We start from the raw sequence: 21202 nt of genomic DNA on the forward strand, positions 1-21202 counted from the left end.
TGGTGCCTCTGCTCAGGATTGTCCTCACCAGCATCACATATGATCTTTGCCAAGAAGAGAGAAGGTTCTTTTTGGGAGAGGAACAAGTGTTGGTCAGAACCGTGCAAATGTCTGTTCCAGCCCCTCCAGTCCAGGCCCCGCCTTCCTCGGCAACTTCACCCTTTGTGTCCTCCTCTGAGCCCCACCAGCCTGCACTTTGTGTCTCTAAGTGACAGGCCTCTTTCCTTCCTGATATTGATCGTTGTGTTCTCCCTTTTTTCTTGATCAATCTAGCCAAGGATTTATCAATTTCGTTGATTTTTTCAAAAAACCAGCTTTTGACTTTGTTGGTTTTCTCTGTTGTTTGCTTTCTATTTCATTACTTTCTGCTCCTATTTTTATTATTTCTTTTCTTCTACTTACTGGGGGTTTAATTAGCAGTTTTTTGTGGTTGGTTTTTTCAGCTTCTTAAAGTGGAGCTGTCGGTGGATTTGGCACACCTGCTTTTCTCATGTCAACGTTTTGACTGTCAGGTGTCCTCTAAGGGCCGTTTCCACTGTGTACCATGGATTTTGCCCTACATGTGTGTAGTTTAGGTGTCAGCCAGAGATTTGGGCAGCGTTTATATGCAGGGTTTACGGCTCTCCTTTCTGGGGAATTCCCCCTTACTCTCCAGATGTAGCCCTGAACTCAGATTTCTGGTTTTCAATGGGATTTCTAGGCTCCCAGTGTGGCACCAAATGGGACCTGTTCTTAGGTAAAACCCATAAAAATGGTAGACTTGCCCAGGACCGTGTCCTCCTTCCACACATTGACTGTCCTCGAACTCCTGCCTGCTGCTGGTTGTTCTCCAGGGCCTTCAGAGTGTTCTTTTTTATGTTTTGTCCAGAATTTATCATTTGTTTTCTGCAGGACAGTTGGTCTAATAGGCACTAATATGGCTTCTGCCACGGGGGAAGTGGATCTCTCCCTGTTTCTACTAGTTGGCCTCGTACCGCCTTGTGTCAGTAGATGCCTTTGGTCCCTAACTAGATTGTGGGGATTGGAAGGAGGCCTGTGGAGGTTGTACCCTTTAGCCTCCGGTCCCCTCTGAGGGTCCCACCCAGCGAAGTGTTGCAGGCATTTTTAGTCAGGCTTCTATTCCATGGCTTCGGCTGCTCTCTGTACGCTGAAGATCCCCACATCCCTGTCTCTGGCTTAGGCCTCGGCTGACCCACAGACCCAGCTGTCTCCTGGATGCCTCTCACTGGAGACCGCCGTACAGGCGGCTTGTTCACGATGGAACTTGCCGCCTTCCTTACCCCATTGATCTTCCTTTGCTTTGCTGTGAAAACATTCTTCCTCATCCTGTAATCTCTCTTCCAAAAGAAGCCTTGTCAAACCTTGTGACACTTTGGTTCTTGCCTCATCGTCTCTTGCTAAGCCATTTATTGATCACATGGCTTCTTGCCCTTGTCTCCCTCCCCTTTGCAGTCTGCTCTTACACTGCCACGAGACAACCTTAGGAAAAGGCAATATCGAATAGTAATGTCCCTCATTAAAACTCTTCAGTGCCTCTCCGTTACCTAGACCCTGACTACAGCATTCAGAGTCCTCTGGGCTCTGGCCCTGCCTGCCTCTTTAGGCCCCATCCCCAGTCACTCCTCCTCACTCACTCTGGGCTCCAGCTGAGCGGCACTGTTGCTGCTCACAGGACAGTTCTTGCATGAGCCTGGGCCTGCTCATGTGCTGTGTGGTGTGTGCTTCACCTGCTTCTCTGCCCTGTGGACACTCTCAGTATTCAGCTCGAGTGTTGCCTCCTCTCTGAACCTTCTTGATCCTTTTAAGGCAGAGTCAGGTCTTCTCTCCTCTTCATATACCTCTGTGATAATACTTTACGTGCTATGTTGCATTTAGTTCTGTGTCTGTCTCCCCAACTTAAATGGTGAGCAGCGAACTTGTCTGATTTAGCTCAGTGCACCTAACACTTCTTGCAGAGCTGGATCCAGCAGGACACATTTCATTCAACAGAGAACTCTCCTGGGGCCATAGGCAGCCTGCCCTGGGTTGGTATCTAGTACCGTAGGAGATGTGCACGTTTACTGTCGGGCTCCGCACATGTGCCTTGTGTCCACTGAGCTGAGAAGCTGGTTCATGTTCAGGAGGTAGACTTCAGACTCATTCTAAATCTCCAGGAGAAAGGTGAGCCTCTTTTACTGAGGAAGCGAGAAATTAAGCCATCTTTACCCCACCACCCCTGTCATCAAAAAGGAAAAGAATGTGTTCGGTTTAATGTCTGGATGGCAAATGCTGTCGATCTTAGGTGAGAGGTGAGCGTGTAACACGTGTGCTGAGGGCTGTGAGGGGCTCACTTTGTGGGTGTTGGAGCTGTCACTGTTTTGGGCCCTTCCTGCAGAAGGGGATAAAAAGTATGATAAATGCTTTTCAAAGGTGTATAAAAACATGTGGCCAACAGGTATTGATTAAAGAAGAGAAAAAAGGACTTATAATTATTGAGCTCTTATGATGTGCCAGGAGCTTTTCACATATGATTTTGTTAGTCTTCACCACAGTACAGATAGAGAAACTGAGGCACAGAGAGGTGAAGTGACTTTCTCAAGGCCCCACACATAGTGCAGTTCAAAGTTGGGATTCCAAAACAGGTCTCTCTGGCTCAAAGTATCTAATGACGTATCTGATATGTCTAATGGCTCACTGTAGGCACTTGAGTGAACACCTCCTGTCTCTTCCTTTCCAGACACATACTACCTTTTCTTGTTCTGTCAGCCGTATCTGCCAACAGGGAGAGACCACACCTGAATGCCGGGGATCATGTCTTGTTTCAGCAGTTGCAGAGCACCTATGTGTGGGCCTTTTGCACCGTCTCTAGCATGCCCACATTGAGCTCAGTGCTGGTCACCTAGTAGCTGCTTTGGAGTATTTGTGGAGTATACTGAGAGCCAGTAGGATCTTTCTTGAAAATCCATGCTGCTTGTTTCCTGCTTAAGCATCTCGGACTCCAAGCTGTGAAGTCCTCAGGGCCTGCTTCACAAAGGAAGAATGGTGCTCTTTCTTGCCTTTGCCAAGAGGAGGACACAGAGACTGGAGAGTCTTTGGTTCTTGGAATTGCTGCCATCCTCCTATTTCAGTGTGCTTTACTTATTCTTGCTGCTTTGTGGCATCCTTGGCAACAGGACTCAGATAGTACATCCTCATGGCCTGACCCAGTGAGGGAGCGCTGGTATGGGACCAGAAATGATCAGAGCCAGCTGAGTTAGGGCGACCACAACGCCTTTCAGAGGGAAGAGGGACCGTGCGAGGAGAGGCTGCACCCCAGCAAGGTCTCCTCATATTAGAAGGTGAGGAGGAATCCTCACATGTGCGCACACACTCATGCACGTGCCTTTCAGCTCTAAGCAGAGTCAAAACCCTATACTTACTCCTAGGACTTGCTAGTTAAGGAGCCACATGAGGAAGTCACTGTCCTCCTGGGCTGGGGTCCATGCTTCACGTTCTGTTGCTGGGTCTGCCCCCCATCAGGACACCTTGCCTCCTTTCTTGGCCCAGGTACAGAAACCTCCTGGCTCTTTTCAGAAACTCAATACCTCTCTTAAAGATCGAAGATTTGCCACTATTAAAGATATGTATAAGTGTGTTAATTCTGAAAACAGTTTCTAAACAATATTTTGAACAGCAGCAGCTTTGTTTGAATAATTTATACAGTGCCTTGCCTGTAGTATTTCTTTAATAAAGACCTATTGAGAAGCAGTATGGGGAGGTGGAAAGAATGTGGGCTTCAGAGTTATATGAACCCGAGTTCAAACCCCAGCTCTGACATCTAACAGCTATGTGAGTTTGAGTTCAGGGTCCTCATCCCACATCCACTCAGTAGTGAGTGGCAATAATAATAATGAGCTATTTGTTGGAGAATAAATATATAACCTCCCAAGAAGATTCTTCAGGAGTACAGTATTGTTTTAGGTGGCCTAACTTATGATTTTCTTAACTTGAAAGTATAAATTCTGTTCAACGTACATTTATTCAGTGTCTACCTACCAGGTACCATGCCAGACAAACAGAAGTGACGTCGGGGCCTCTGTCACAAAGCTTCTATATTTTCAGAGGGATCAACAGCTATAGATCAATTAGTTTATCAATAATTAGAATAATTATAAAATATATTTAAGGTCAGTGGGAGTACAGATGGGAGAAATAGTTCTGCTTGGATGGAGAGAAGAGAAAATATGTCAGTTAGAATCTTGGTTGCAGCCATAGAAACTAGCTCTGGCTGTTGTAAGCAAAGAGGGAATTCAGGGGAGGGATGCTGGGGGCTCATCAGTGGATGTGAGGCTAGAGGGCCAGGCTTAGGGAACGGCCTGGAAGCAAGGGAGGCCCTAGGTTCTGAAGCCCTACCGGCCAGGTCCTCATTGCCCTGCTATTCCTGCCACTGTGGTCTCTGTCAGTCCCTCCATTCTGTGTCATTTCCTCAGCATTCAGATTCATGGGAGGGTGACTGTTGGATCCCAAGCCAGGGGCCCGCCCCTGACAAGTCCAGGGCAGAGAGAGTGCACATATGTGCCCCCACTTAGAAGTAGGACAGCACCTCCCCCTGCCCCCCAAGATTCCAAGACAGGATTTTAGAGGGTGCTGAAGAAAGGGTTGATTGGGGCCTTGACAGTAGAAGAACAGCAGAGCATGTGGGCAGACTCATGAAGAATCTGCCAGGCTGGCAGGTAGGGTATAGAAAAAGAAGCACTGCTGGCAAAGAACAGTAGGAGCCAAAAGCAAATGTTGTGGAAACCCTGGTATGTCTGTGGAAGAGTGAGAGCTGCACTGTGGAATGGGCAGTATTTTCTAGGTGGTTGAGACTAGGCTGAAGAAAAGTGTTACTTCACTTTCTCATATCCATTATCCCAAGAGGTAGCCCAGGCAGGGATTATAGATGGACCCCCAGAGTTTGAGCAGACTTCTGAATGGCCACGATAGCTTGCCTCACAGGCCATCAGGATGACCGCCACCGTCTTCTGCAGCTCGGCCTCTGGGCAGTGTCACAGGAGCAGACCTGGAGCCCAGTGGGCCCCATGCTGGATCTCGGGCAGCGGTTCTGTGTTCTTGGTGGTGTCATTTTAGCCCAGGTCATAGGTGCCGACAATGGAGGTAGTGCTGGAGAGAGACAATGGACAGTGCTGCAGAGAGCCCATGATCTCTCTGGTAGGCGTGAAGCACTGCCGATCTGCCTGCAGACACAGTTATAGGCTCAGAGTATGACCTGGGCCACAGGCCACCTGCTCCTGGTTAGTTAGGGCTGCTTCTCCGACTCCTTCACCTCACTCTGCACAACACTTTGTAACGCATTAGCACACCTGACCTTCAGGTTTGAGGGTCCCATCAGGTCGGGGAAGGATTGCTCTGGAAGCCTCTGGGCTTGAGAGAGCCCACACTCACACTTGGCCTGCTCTGTTGTTTGTGTATTTCCCTCTCACCTGAATTGGGGCTGTAGATGGGCCCTTGCTCTCTGCGAAGATCTGTAGCTCAGTCCCACATCTTATTGGAGCAGCGTCTCTGATCTCTTAATATTTGTAGCTGCAGTGAGAAGCAGGAGGCAGCTGAGTTGAATCCTGGCTCCCTTTCTGCCTCCCCCATCTCTGTCTTTTCAGCCTGTGGATTTCGATACATGGGTAAGCTCGCTCTGCTCCACTCTTGCTTATTTCAAGTGGCACGTTGTTACCCTGCACCGAAAGACCGTCCCTGTCTCGCTCACAGGCAGGCATTTTATTCTCCATCATTACTTTTTAAAAGGTGTTCAGCTAGAAAATCGCATATTATTTCCTCTGTAAAGGTTTCTCCTTGCCGCCTTTGTGTAGCGTACAGCTGTCATAACCACAGTTGATTTTTTGTGTGCCTGTGCTTGCAAGTGCACGGTGTGGGAAGAGCGATAATCAGGCCATCCTCTTGGGCAGCAGCCTTCCAGTTGGGCTTTTATGAACTGGATTTAAAAAATAAATAAATCAGATCATATCTCTCTCCTGCTTAAAACTCTCTAGTGGCTTCCCACTGCTCGTAGAAGACAGTGTATGCTCCTTGGCACGGCTTGCCAGGCCCTGCACCGGCAGCCTGGCCTGGCCTCCACGCCCTCTCTCCCTGCCCCTCCCACTCCACCCATCTGTTTGTTGGTTTTCTGTTCTCCCTGTGCCTTGAATGTGTCGTGTTTGTTCCCACATTAGAGCCTTCACGTCTGTGTCCTCTCTGTTGGGAATGAGCTTCCCTGGATCTTTGTGGGCCTCCCTTCCTGCCGTTGGGCTCTCAGCGCAGACGTCACCTCTTTTGGGGGCTCTTGAGTGGCCCCCACTGTCACTGGTCCTCACCCACCGCTCTGGGCTGTCACTCTGTTCTCACAGCCCTTCGTCACCGTCCGACATCTTTTTCCCTCATTAGTTGTGTTCATCTCTCCATTCCCTCCTGTGTGTCTCCTTCATCGCACTACCTCTCTCCGAGAATAGTCCAGCTATGTGAGCATCGAGGACATTTCTGTGACCAGCTGAACAAAGAAAGAGTGAAGCAGCAGCAAGGGCATTTATATGGGGAGAGGCAGAGGCCGCGGCAGGCGTCGTGCAGAGGTGGAGGAGGCGGGCGTCTGCGGCCTGGGAGGCGTTGGCCGTGCCCGGGCGCTGTGCTCCAGGAGCCGTGCTCACTGAGGATGGCTGGGGCAGGGTGGCCACTGAGTCAGCAGTCCTGTCCGCAGGCAGCAGCTTTCATCCACACTCACCTAATGCCCCATTTTCCAGTTTTTCATGTGGAAGTCCAAGTGTTTTTACATAAAAATTCTGGTTTTGTAAATGCTGGTGACTGATTGAATTAAAAACCAAACCAAACCAAAACCACCTAACAGACCAGACAAAATAGCATCATGCAGTTCATGGGCCACTAGCTTGACTCCTCTTCTTTCCTGACTCATTCTTTCATCCATTCAGCAAATGCTTAGTGACTCTCCCTGAGTTCAAACCTTCAGATATGGAGACGAAAGTTCCTTGTCCTCAGGGGGTTCATGTTCCATAGGAGGGACAGGTAAGCAGTCCAGTACAATGCTGAATGATAAGGACTGTGCCAGAGGAGGGCACCTTGCCGGCCTGCTTTTCCAGGGGAGATTGGGCAGTCTCTTGGGGCTTTCACCATGCAGGATGTCCCATGTGGTTCACTGTTGCTCTGTGCTAATCTGGGGTTCCTCCTGCCCACCCCTTCTCTGCCACCCCACTGATAAAGGGAATTGTGCACCATAGTGGTTGTGGTTAATTTCCATCCCTTATCATTCCTATGCCTTAAAGCTCTGTTTGAAACTGCAGAGGTGATATCATGGCTTCTTAAGACGGTCTTGCTTGGAAAATTATACCGGGTAAGACTTGATTACTCTGGGAGATGAGGCCCATTACTTTAAAATTTTAGCTCTACCATGTACTGATTGTGCAGCTCTGAGTGACTTAATTACTCTGTGCCTCATTTTTCTTGCCTTTTAAGTGGATTTAATAGTAGTTCTCTACCTCACCAGGCTGTTGTGTGAATTAAAGGAGCACTTAAGTAATTATTTAGTAACTGTTAATAAATGGTCACTGCTGCTTTTATCGACTTGTCCCTGATTATTTCACGGGACTTCTCTGATTCTTGTTTCTGTTATAACCAAGATTATACTTTTTGCCCAATATCTAGGTGTTGCTAAGAGGAAGTAAGTCTGCAGAGAGCACGGTACTTATTGGATCAAGTGGGTCAGACATAAACAGAGTTAACTGGCATTGAGCATTTTCCATTGTCTACTTTCCTGTGGTCTTGTTCTTTTCTTACTCGGGCTACACGGGACAGCAGGCTTCAGTTGCTTTGGAGGCCATCTGTCTGTTATCCCTCACACCTGAAGCCTTGGTTCTCTCATCCTCTGGATGTGGGCACTGTGTTCACACTACGGATGGGGGGGTCTCAGAACTGCAGCCTGTGGGTGGAGATTGATAAGGAAGCAGTGTGAGCAGACACAAGCCTCCAGAATGAGACCATTTTCATGCAGCTTTCCCTGGTAATAAAAGGAAATGGGGGCTGCAGAGAGAGCCTATGATATTTCAGCAGATGGTCTTGTAATAGAATGTTTTTGCAAAGTTTTCTGCAAGGCATCAGTGACTCTTAGAAAATGTGCGTCAAGTAATGAGGAACAAAAATGTGGTTTTGAGCACTCCTTCTCCATGGCACATTGCTGAGTTGCCCTCTCTTTCCTGGCGCAGTAGGTGGTTTTGGAAAGTGAGGAAGGTGATCCTAGAGAAGTAGTCTCTCCTGATTTCTCCATAGACTCTAAGGAGCTGGGACTTGGTCCTGGGGTCAACAATGCCTATGCAGCTCTGATCCTCCCCACTCTTCTCCTGGGCTCTGGCCTGACAGGATGCATTTGATAGCCACTGAAGGAATGTCTCCAGTTCTGCATTCCCATGATAAACTGCAACACGCCTCCTAAACTGTGCTGACCCCGTGGAGCAGTGTGCACCTGTCTAAGCTGAGTTATGGAAGGAAGAGAGAGCTGGATTCTTTGAGGATAATTTCTCCTTCAGACCCAGAGCAGACACACCCAGGCATTCTTGGGACCCATACATCAGGGCAATATCACAGCAAACTCTTATAGCAACCCTACGAGGAAACCTGGGTTCAGAGAAATCAAGCACCCCATCCAGTGTCTCGTGGCAAATAAGTGTTAGAACCAGAATTTGAACCCAAGGCTCTTAATCATCACAGTGTACTATCTTCTTAAAGATTAGCATCACTCCCCACCCCCAAATCAACTTCCTAATAGCATCGTTCATTTTCTTCTTGTAGTAAACACAACATAGTCCTCAACCTCCAGGAACTTACAGTCTAGAAGGGTACAAGCTGGGAAACAGGCAAGGAAACACACGATTTGTCGTCTTGGAACATATCTCTGTATACACACAAGTACATACACATCACAAGTTGGCATCTGGCAATACTTGGCAGTTTATGTAAGCATATCCCTGTGCTAAATACCATATTAGCTGTGTGAATAAATTTAGCTATGTATAGATGACACATATAAATACAAGGTGTACCATTTCATCTGTTTTCACAGTATGGGTAGATATAGTTTCCCATTTTCATTCCAGAGACCTGAGGGAGTCATTGTGTTTCCTTCCCTCCTCCTTTGCATTTAGTCAGTCTGTTTTCTCCTGTCAGATCCTCTTTCCCACCTCCACCAGCCTCCTCATCATCTCACCTGGATTACTTCATCAGCCTTCTAACTGGTCTCCCAACTGCAAGTCTTTTTTTTTTTCTTAATATTTTGATAACTTTATTTCAGTATAATTGGTTTCCTTTGTAATCCTGTGTATTTTTAACATCTTTATTGATATATAATTCATATACCATAAAATCACCTGTTTAAAGTATACAGTTCAATGATTTTGAACTGAGTTGTGCAACCATCACCACAATCGAAGCTTAGAACATTTTTATCACCCAGAAAGAAACCATGTTACCCCTTAGTCAGTCCACATTCTCCCCTCTCCTAGCCCTTAGAAACCACTAATCTGCTTTCTATCTCTATGGATGTGCTTGTTCTGGATATTTCATGTAAATGGAATCATTTAATATGTGGCCTTTGGGCCGGCCCCGTGGCTTAGCGGTTAAGTGCTCGCCCTCCGCTGCTGGCGGCCCGGGTTTGGATCCCGGGCGAGCACTGACACACTGCTTCTCCGGCCATGCTGAGGCCGCGTCCCACATACAGCAACTAGAAGGATGTGCAACTATGACATACAACTATCTACTGGGGCTTTGGGGGAAAAATAAATAAATAAAATCTTTAAAAAAAAAAAAAAAAATAATATGTGGCCTTTTGTGTCTGGCATCTTTCATTTAGCATACTGTTTTTAAGGTTCATCCATGTTGTTGTATGTATCAGTACTTCAACCATTTTTATGCCTGAATAATATTCCGTTGTGTGGATATACCACATTTTTAAAATGCATTCATCATTTGATGGACATTTAGGGTCTGGGTATAGGGGAAAATGGGAAATGACTGCTAACGGGCACAGAGTTTCTTTTTGGGGTGATGAAAATGTTTTGGAATTAGATAGTAGTGATGGTTGTACGACCTAGTGAATATGCTAAAAACTATTGAATTGTAGATTTTAAAAGGGTGCATTTTATGGCATGTGAATTATATATCAATAGAAAAATCCAAAATCATTTTTAAAAAAGAAGACATCTGTGACAGTTATCATAGATAGACATATTAAGAAGGAAGACATACAGGTGTAATGAGGGAAAATAAACACTGATGTGTGGCCTGCGTGAGAGAGAAGTTGGCATAGAACATCCCAGAGCATCTCAGGATCAGTTCAAGTGCAAAGATTCTCTCAGATCCTCTCAAAGTTATATTTGTCTTTGAGATTTGCCTTTTTATGTTAAAACTCTGTTATCCATTATGGTTGTGGATAGATATGTTTTCTTTTCTGGTTGAATGTTTAATAATAACACTTTTATTATCATGATAATCATTCTTGGCTGCCATTTATTTCTTTACAACTACAGCTACCAGATACTGCATTTAATGCTTTATGTGCATAATCTCATTTAACTTCACTACAACCTTGTGACATAGAGGAGGTGTTAACCTCCGCATTGTACAGATTAGGAGACTGAGGCTCAGAGAAGTGGTGACTGGACTGAGATCACTAGGTAGGCAGTGGCACATCTAGTATGCAGATCTAGTTTTTTCTACCTCTAAAGCCTGCTTTCTTAAACTGCGACTCTACGTCATCTTGTAAAATTAGAGTGCATCATCTTCTAAAGGAAGGGTTGTGTGGAACATAATTTAGACCCATCATGGATCTTGCAGGGTCTTTGAGATGTCATTATAACCATCATTTATCTTTTCTATAGGCATGATCTAGTGCATGGTTACACAAAGTAACATTACCCGGGAGCTCGTTGGAAATGTGCAATCTTGGGCCCATCCCCCAGACCTATAATTCAGAATCCGTATTTTATCAAAATCCCAGGTGATTCAAAGGTACTTTAAATGTTTGAGAAGCACTGTTATAGTACGTGGTCTTAAAGGCATCCGGTTTGATGATCAACCAGTGATTTTACATTATCAAAACACACAGTTCAGAATAGAATGACATGGTCCTAAAGTGTGGGGTTGGTGAACTGGGAGTCAGGAAACCTGTGTTCGTAGCCCTACATCTGTGTGACCTGGAGCAGGTCACTTCATCTGAGTCTTGTTTTATTCATGCATGAAATGAGGAATTTTTTTGTTTGTCTCAATTTCTAAAAAAATAAACCACTTAAGGCCATTAACTTACCTCTCAGATACTTCATTAGCTATGTCACACTTTTTTTAATGTAGAACTTTCATTTTGTAATTTTGAAATTTATTTTACTTATTTTCTCTTAGCCTGTGAGTTATTTAGCAAAGCATATTACCAAACCCATTTTTAACTCTTTTGAATTATTGATTTGTAATTTAATTATATTGTTACCAGAGAAGTAAATCTGTGTGATATTGATACATTGAAATTTGTTAATTTATTTTTGTGGATGTGATCTAAAAGAGTGATCGATTTTTGCAAATGTTCTACTCAACTCTTAAAAGAATGTAAATATTCAATTTTGGGAGTAGAGATTCTAGAAATATGTTTATTAGATCAATCTTGTTAATTTTATTATTCAAATCTTCTAAATTCTACTTAACTTTTTCTCTGCAATCTTAGGGGAAAAGCATTTAATATTTCACCAATAAGTATGATATTATGTATAGGTTTTCTGTACATGCTCTTCATTAAGTTAAGGAAATTTGCTTCTGTTACTGGTTTACTGGAAGGCTTTTTTTCATAAATGGGTGTTGTATTTTGTCAAATGCTTTTCCTGCATCTACAGTCACTTGTCACATTATGACAGGGATACGTTCTGAGACACGTGTTGTTAGGTGATTTTGTTGTGCAAACATCATAGTGTGTACTACACAAACCCAGATGGCATAGCCTACTACACACCTAGGCTATATGGTACTAGTTTTATGGGACCGCCGTTGCATGTGTGGTCCATCGTTGACCGAAATGTCATTATATGGCGCATGACTGTATTTGAAACAATAATATGATTTCAGTTCTTTTATTTGTTAATGTGGTGAGTATGTTGATTGATTTTTATAGATATATTGGACTCAATGTAAACCTCACTTGATCATGGGGTGTTATCTTTTATACATATTCATGTAATTGATTTGCTAATTTTTTTATTAAGGATTTTTACATCTCTTTTCTTGAGTGATACTGGTTTGTAAATTTCTTTTCTTGTAATTCCCTTGTCTGGTTTGCTATTATAATAGCCTCATAGAATGTGTTGGAAAGTGTTCTCTCCTTCTCTGTTTGCTGAGTTTACTTAGAAATGATATGATTTCTTCCTTAAATATTTGATAGAATTAATCAGTGAAGCCATCTGGGCAGGGAAATTCTTTGGGGTAAGTTTTCTTTATTTGTTTGGTTTGTTTTGTAAATCAAGGAAAATTATGTATTTTAAACTTATCTTAAGTATACAGTTTGTATATTTCTATTATAGCATTCATCACATTGTGTTTATTAGTTATTTGGTTAGTTAAACTTGTTGGATCTATGGGTTTATACTTTTCAGCATTCATCACATTGTGTTTATTAGTTATTTGGTTAGTTAAACTTGTTGGATCTATGGGTTTATACTTTTCAGCATATCTAGAAATTTTTCATTCATTGTTCTTCAAACATTCAAGTATTTTTCTACTACCACCCCACTCCCCCAGAAATCCAATCACGTATATGTTACCAATTGATAGTGAAATTATTCCACAGGTTACTGAGATCGTATTTATTTTTTCAGCCTTTCATTTCAAATATTTTACTTTTCAGCTCTCAAAATTCTATTAGGTTCTTTTTAGTAATTTCCATTTATCCTTGAACATATTTATAGTAGCTATTTTAAAGTCCTCATTTGCGAAGTCCACCATCTCGGTCATTACCAAGTCTCTTTTTAAGCACTAATTTTCCTCCTGGTTAGGAGTCTTGGATTATTTAGTAGTATGTGTAATTTCTAAACATTTGAGGATTTTCTAGGTGTTTTGCTGTTATTAATTTCTAATTTAATACTTTTGTGGTCATAGAAGATACTTTGGATGATTTCATCTGTTTAAATTTTTTGTAGCCCGGGATATGGTCTATCTTCATGACTGTTTTATGTTCACTTGGGAGGAATGTGTATTCTGCGTTTGTTGGATGGAGTGTTCTATAAATGTCAGTTAGGTCATGTTGGATGATAATATTGTTCATACCTTCTCTATCCTTGTTGATTTTTTTTTTTGTCTAGTTATTCTATCAATATTTTGAGAGAGGCGTGTTCAAGTCTATGATTGTGGATTTATTTATATTCTTCTTTAGTCTGTCAGATTTGCTTTATGCATTGGGATTTTTGTTATTAGGTGCATACACAGAATTATTATTTCTTTTTGAATAATTGTCTCTTTTATGATTATGAACTGTGCCTCTTTATATCTGGTAATATTTTTTGTCTCGATTCTCGTTTATCTAATATTAATACAGCTACACTAGCTTTCTTATACTTAGCATTTGCATGATATATCTTTTTCCGTTCTTTTTTTAAAACCTGTTTGTGTTTTTATATTTAAAATATATTTCTTATTAATAACATATAGTTAGGGTTTTGCCTTTTCTTTTGGAAGTATAGTAGGCAGAAAAATAGCCCCCTAAAGATGTCCACCTCCTAATCCCTAGAACCTGTGAATATGTTCTCTTATGTGGTAAAAGGGACTTTGTAGTTGTGACTAAGTTAAGGATATATGATGAGGATATATTATCCTGTATTATCCAGGTAGGTCCGATGTAATCTCAAGTGTCCTTATCACGGAACGAGGGAGATAGGAAAAACAGAGAAGGAGATGTAATGTGATGATGGTAGCAGAGGTCAGGGTGATGTGGGGCCATGAGCCAAGAAAGGCGGTCAGCCTCTAGAAGCTGGAAAAGGTAAAGAAATAGATTCTCAAGAGCATCCAGAAGGATTCACCCTGCCAACACCATGATTTTAGCCAAATAAGACCCATTTGAGACTTCTGACCTCTAGAACTATAAGAGAATAAATTTGTATTTTTTTAAGCCACTAAGTTTTTGGTAATTTCTTAGAATGGCAATAGGAAACTAATACAGGGGGTTAAGTCTGTTTACAGTTAATGTGATTATTTATATGATTGGATTTAAATCTACCATCTTAATATTTGATTTCTATTTGTTCTGTCTGTTCTTTGTTTCTCTGTTGCTAATTTCTTGTAGGTGTTTTCGGGAAAGAAGATGGAGATGAATCAATATATTTTAGAATTGCATTTTATCTCCTCTATTGACTTTTTATTTGTGCCGTTTTTTAGTGGTTGCTCTAGAAATTACTTTTTTTTTTTTAACTTATGATACTCTGTTCAAAAAATATTCCATTACTTCAGGAATTATTTAAGAACTTTACAAAAGCATCCTGCTTGGGGTTTTTCTGAGCTTCTCAGATCTATTATTTGTTGTCTTTAATTAATTAATTTTGGAAAATTCTTTAGCCTTTCTCTCTTCCTTCTTTTGCCCCACTTTTCTCCTCTGCTACTAGAACTTCAATTAAATATATGCTATATCATTTGATATTGTCCTATAGATCTTGGGTGCCCTGTTCCATTTTATTTTGTCTCTTTGTGTTTCAATTTGGATAATTTCTAATCACTTGTTTCCAAGTTCATTGATTCTTTCCTCTGCTCTGTCCAGTCTGATGATAAACCCATGATTTCATGCCAAATAAATTTCTAGCATTTCCATCTGATTCTATTTTAAAGTTTTTGGTGGTGTCAGTGAAAATGGTGGAGTTAAGGACCTCTGAAAATCCTCTCTTCCGTGAAAGCAATGAAAATGGTCAGAATCTATTTTTTTCAGAACTCTAAAAATTAAGCAAAGGCTTGCAGCAATCCAGGAGCATTTGTTCAAGAAAAATGGGTGAATCTCAGTAAGGACAGTGAACTTTGTGGCATTTTAAGTTGTCTTATTCCCATCCTCCTCTCCCCAACTAAGCAGTAACCTTGAAAAGCAACAGCCACAGTCAAGGAAAAACAATCATGGCAGCCTGGCAACCACTGGACAGAGCAGAAAAGGATTGGAGTCCTTCAAAGCTCCATTCCTAGAGAGTTGTCATTGTTTTGTCTGTTTGGTGGTTCCCTGGAAGACCCCATTTGCAAGACTGTCTTTATTTGACATGACGCAGGCATTGTCCAGTAGAAACAGCCTTTTCCCGGGGGTATTTATCAAAAATAATCAGAGGCAATTGTTGAACGTCATGGCTGCCTGAGGAGGTGGATAACAGTTTGCACAAACAATTGGGTAACTCAAAAGCTTAAAAAGAAAAGCTAGAGAATGAGATGTCCATAGGAGGCTTTGAAAAGCTCTGACATATTCCTGGGAATCTAGAAGGCCACATGTATGTGTAGGGCTGTGCATAAGGAAATCTCAAAGAGATCCATACCTAGACACATCATAATCAAGCTATGAAAAGCCAAAGTCAAAGAGAGAATCTTGAAAGTAGCAAGAGAGAGGCAACTCATCACATATAAAGGATCTTCAATAAGATTAGCAGCTGATTTCTCATCATAAATAATGGAGGCCAGATAATGTCCATTTCCCTGTGGAAATCCTCCATCTCTTCACATGTGGTGTCTACCTTTTCCCACTAGATTCTTTAACATATTAATCATAGTTATTTTAAAGTCCCTCTGTGTTAATGCTAACATCTGGGCCATTTTCTAACATCTGGTTCTATTTTCTCTTTATGGTAAGTCATTACTTTCTTGTTTTCTTGTGTGTGTTTTTAAAATTTTTGTTTGAATGCTCTACCTTTCGTGTAAACAAAACAAAACAGTAAACACTGCAGTACAAATTTATGTCCAGTGAAGTGTTTTCTTTTGTTGTGTAAGACCATAAGTATGGGAGCTTGGGTCTCTTGTAAGTGGAATATAGTTGGATTTTCTTTTTCTTTCTTTTATCCAAAGTGATAATCCTTTTCTTTTAAGGGTGAGATTAGTTGATTCACATTTTGTGTTACCTATTGCTAAATAACAAATTACAAAATTTAGTTGTTTAAAACAATAAACATTTATTATCTCACGGTTTCTGTGGGTCTGGGATCTTGGCATGGCTTGGCTGGGTGCCTCTGCCTTAAGGTCTCTCACAGTACTGCACTCATGGTGCTGACCAGGGCTGAAGTCTCATCTGAGGGCTCAGCTCAGGAAAGACCTGCTTCCAAGCTCCCTCATGTGAGTGTTGGCAGGATTCAATTCCTAACTGGCTTGGATCCTTACCATGTGGGCGTCTCCAAAGGGCAGCTCACAATATGGAAGCTTGCTTCATCTGTGTGAACAAGCAAGAAAGAGTGACAGAGAGAGAGTGAGCAAGACAGAAATCACTATCTTTTGCAGTCGGAAAGTGACATCCTATTACTTTGGCAATATTCTGTTCATTAGAAGTTTGTCATTAGGTGCAGCCCACACTCGAGGGGAGGGCATCACACAAGGGCATGAGTACAAGAGTAGGGGTCACTGGGGACCATCTTACAAGTTGCCTACCACATATTTATTGTGATAACTGATTTACTTGTTCCTATAATTTTATTTGGTGTTTTGTTTCCCTCCTCTTCTCCTCCTCCCGTCATTTTTCTCCAGTCCACCTTCTTTCCCTTTCTCCCCACATCTTGCTCCCTTCCCACCACCTCATCTTCACCTTAGCCTCCATTCCTAATTTCCCTTCTGCTTTAATATCTGTTCTCCTTCTCCTCCCTCTCTTTTCCCTCCTTTCTCTTCCTCCTTTACCTCTGCCGTCCTTTCCATGCCATTCTTCTGAAATAGCCATTGGACACATGGTGGAGTATGTCTTTTTATCTTTCTCTTCCATTGCAACATTCTGGCTCAAATTTCCAGTTTGCTAATTTCTTTCTTATTGCCCCTAGCTTAAGGTTTGTCTTATCCATTTTATTTTTTATTTTGAAGAAATTTAAATTTATAATATTTCCCTGTTTTCAGGTTTGCCTGTTTCAGGGTCATAACTTCTTCTTTTTTAATTAGAAATTATTCCTTCATTCTTCTTTTTGAACACCTTAAATATACAATTTAAAAATCGTTGGGGCCGGCCCGGTGGCATAGCGGTTAAGTCCCCGCGCTCCACTTCGGAGGCCCGGGTTTCGCAAGTTTGGATCCTGGGCGCATGCTGACACACCGCTTGTCAAGCCATGCTGTGGCGGTGTCCCATATAAAGTGGAGGAAGGTGGGCACGGATGTTAGTTAGGGGCCAGTCTTCCTCAGCAAAAAGAGGAGGATTGGTGCAGATGTTAGCTCAGGGCTAATCTTCCTCACACACACAAAAAAATCTTTTATCAATTGGAAATTTGAACACTGGCTGAATATTTGATGATATTAAGGAATTAATGTTAATCTTTTTTTTTTTTTGGTATGCAATGGTACCATGGGTCTCTTTAGGAAAATAAAAGTCCTTATCTTTTAGAGAAGTATATAGAAGTCTATACAGGTGAAATGATTTGCAAGAGGTTTGAGGGTAGGGAGAAGGTAGGGAGTATAGGTGAAATAAGATTTCCTTTAGTTTATAATTTTTGAAGCTTAGTGATAACTATGTGGAGTTTTATTATATTATTCTGTCTTGTGTTTTAATTTTTGCATAATAAAAAGTTTTTAAAAATCCTGTCATAATGTCCCATAAAATTAATTTTATCTGGAGTGAATTTATATTCCAGTTGCTGATATTATTGGTAGCATTTCTAAGCGTCACATTTCTTCACATATTTGGGATTTGGTTTGTAGGCTTGTTTTGAGTAGAAGGTTTGATTTTTACCTTGTTTTGCTTTGCTTTGTTTTCTCTCTTGTTTTCTGCATGGCCTTTTCTCCCTGCCTGGCATTTTTATGGCTGCCTACACCTGCCCCCAAGTGCAGGGCCAGGTGTGACTGTGGCCTTCTGGGGCCCATCTCCATGGTGGTCCTGGTGGTGCCACGGAGTTGGGCCCTGAGCCTGGGGCGCTTGGTTCATTTGTGGCCCGGGAGTTGAGGGGCTGAGGCTGTGGCCTCTGGGCTGAACATAGTCAAGCAAACTGAAAGCCATAGCCCTGCACGGGGGTCTTCAGGAAATGTTGGCATCAGCTTCTTATTCTGGGGGAGCTCTAGGCTCCGGGTGGTAAACCTGGCTCCAGTCCCCACCTCTGTGGAGCAGGGTTTGTTCCGGCTGCTTTTGCTGGCTCGTGACCCAGATCCCAGCAGGCCTGTGGCTTCAGCCTTACCTACTGCTTTGCTCTTCTGTTCTGTTGGACATTTTAATCTTGTTTTTGAACCTGGCCATGTCTTTTTGGTCTTTTGTTCTTATATTTTATCTGCACTTGCTATGTGTTTGCAGCAGAGTAGATGCATCAAAGTGTGAAACCACTACGCTCTCTTGACTGGAGGAAGTTCGTGACTAAATCACTAAAGATTCCTTTCAATTCTCCATTCAAAGACTGTCATCCACTGAGTGGGTCTTCATAGTGGTGATATACCTCTGTATTGGAGACAACATAACTGTATTCAGTATTTTTTTCCCAGAAGACTGTCTTGGAAATCTCCTTAGAGAAAATAGCAGCCCACTACCCCACAAGTTATTCCGTCTGTGGTCTCCCCAGCACATATCCCTCTCTGAAATTATCTTATTTATCTGTGCACACTTATTTGTCTCTCCCACTGGGATCTAAGCTCCGTGAGAACAGAAACTTTCTCTCTCATTTTCCTTTTGTGTTATCAACTCCTTTACGACATTGTCTGTCACACTGCAGACACTCAATGATGTTCTGATAAATTACTGAATCAGTAATTTATCAGTTCCGTGGTCGTGCTGAGAGAGGCCTGCTGCGTGACCTCTCACAAGGACTGGGAAGCAGGTATTGGGCTGTAGCAGCTATGCAGAGTGGCCACTGTCGTCTGGTGCCCCCCTTCATTCATCAACACCAAATCATCAAGTGCCTGCTCGGGAGCAGGCACTGACATCTGGGCATTTGTATCACACTCATTTCCTACAGCCCTCTTTCATATGTCACCTCCTGTCTGGTGTCAGTCATTGGATTTCATAATAAATCTCAGAGATGAACAGAGCGGGTGGGTGATGCCTTTTAGTGGATGGAGCGGAGGCAGTGAGCTACCCACCTTGCTGCCTCACTGTGATGGAGGCCAAAGCTTTGGGGATATGCCGGAGTTGGGCAAGGCCCTTCCTTGCACAGAGCTTCTGCTCCAGTGGATGAGACAGACTCATGCTCTCTAAATAGTTAATCACTTCCTTACTGGAGAACAGCTTAGTTGTATTGCAAATTGATGTGACTATGAAAGGAAGCTTCCATATCCTCAATATTTCTTCTCGTGTGTGAACAGTCTCTGTAGCCTAAGGAAGCCACCATGGTTGGGGAGCCTTTCCAAGAGCCTTAGCTCTGTGTCCCATTCCTCATGGAGACATCCATGCTGGCATAGGCCCAGGAATCACAGGCTGAGCGTTCTGGAGCCTGTGCCTAGAGGAGGCATCCTGATGGTGGGTAGACATGCAGGAGCCTCCTCTTCTGCTGCCCCACTGGCCCCTAGTGAATGGCACTGGAAGAGGCTCACCACAGTTTTGCTTTTAAATGTCATCTTCTTGCTTGGCTGGGACTATTGGCCAATCAATGGCAGGTCCTGAGCCCTGGGAGATAGTCTGTACTGGCTGCTTCATTGTTCCAGATCATCTTCTCTTCTGATTTCACCAGGGATGGTTAATGGTTAAGTGCGGGCTGCTAAGGGCCCAGCACAGATTAGCTGTACTTGCATTCTTGGGACACTGCCTCAGCATCATGCTTTGAAAAATCCTGCAAGAAATCCCCAGCATTCAGTCTCACTGTTTGTATTTAGCTTTTCTAAAGTGTTGGCATTCCACCGGCATTCCAGAAACCTTCTTGGCATTTTTAGATATTCTACAGCCATCTTGGGAGCCAAAATACTACTCTTCTGCATTCTATAGGTAAGGAGAAAATAAGAAAAGGATGGCAACTTGCTCAAGCTTGCAGGCCCCTCAGTGGTTGAGCTGGTATTAGAACTCAGCTCTCAGGTGGTTAGCCTGTCGCCAGGCCCCACTGGCTTGGCCTTTCCCTGGGAGCAGTGTGGTCCTCTGAATCCAAGTCTTTCCTCAGGCGCTGTCATGTGGTCAGCTCTTCATTACTGACCCCCGTGATGGGCTTCAGAAAGGTTTCATGCCAGGGGAGTAGCATTGCCAAGGAAATGGGCTTTCAGAGACATCGATTCTTGTCCTAACCGCTAATTTTGAACAGTTCAAACCCATGTGCTGACACCATAGTGTGGTTAGAAGGAAGAAGCTCAGGGCTTGGAGTTACGCTGACTTAGGTGCATGGTCCCCTTCAGTCACTGACTAGCTTTGTGCTCTTGGTTGTGAGAATTAGGTGGCACAAGGAGCCTAGAGTGGTGCCTTAGGGCCCCGGCCCTAGCCTGGGGGCAGCTGGCTAGCAGCTGATGTTATTCCTGCATGCGAGCATCACGTGAGTTCTCAGAGCCCCCGGGGAGAGGCAGCCTTGGGGCCTTGTCCCAGAAAGGTCTTAAGAGGCTCCAGGGACATGGGTATCCCAGTGAGGAGGACGTGTGTTCCTGCTTTGCCATGATGTAAGTGTCCTTTTGTGGGGGCCTGCTGTGATCCTGCCTGTTTCTGTTGGGGTTTCCTTTAACCTTCTGTGCAGTCCTGTGGGATGGGCGCTGCTGTTGCAGTTTTATATATTATACCTGAGCAAGCTGAACTCGGTAGAATTAGGAAATTGTTTGAGGTCACCCAGCTAGTTAAGGGTGGGGTGGTTCCAGGTTACTTGCCCTGGTTAGCCAATCCCCTCAGCCCAACTGTAACCTTGGTGGGGGGCATGGTACTCAGCCGTGTGCACCAACAGTTCTGTTCATTCTCCATCAGATGGGTGAGTGAGCAGCTGTCCCCTCCAGCTCTGGGGTTCTGATACTGCTCACCTTTCAGATCCCTGACCCCCCAAAGAGGGAGTTTACCTCACCAGAAGGGCATTTTGGCATTCCTGCCTCTTGAATGTTAGTTGTTGGCATGGTGTGGTGCCAGGTGTGAGGACTCTATGGCCAGAGA

General features: G+C 43.3%; 1 protein-coding gene across 1 annotated transcript in view; it reads left to right on the forward strand.

Moving 5' to 3' along the window:
* The window catches only part of PLXNA1 (plexin A1), a 331470-nt gene that overhangs the window by 123302 nt on the left and 186966 nt on the right, over positions 1-21202 (forward strand). The window lies entirely within an intron of this gene.

This window comes from Ceratotherium simum, chromosome 5 (assembly GCF_057802395.1).
Source record: "Ceratotherium simum simum isolate JZ-2026a chromosome 5, ASM5780239v1, whole genome shotgun sequence".
NCBI lineage: Eukaryota > Metazoa > Chordata > Mammalia > Perissodactyla > Rhinocerotidae > Ceratotherium > Ceratotherium simum.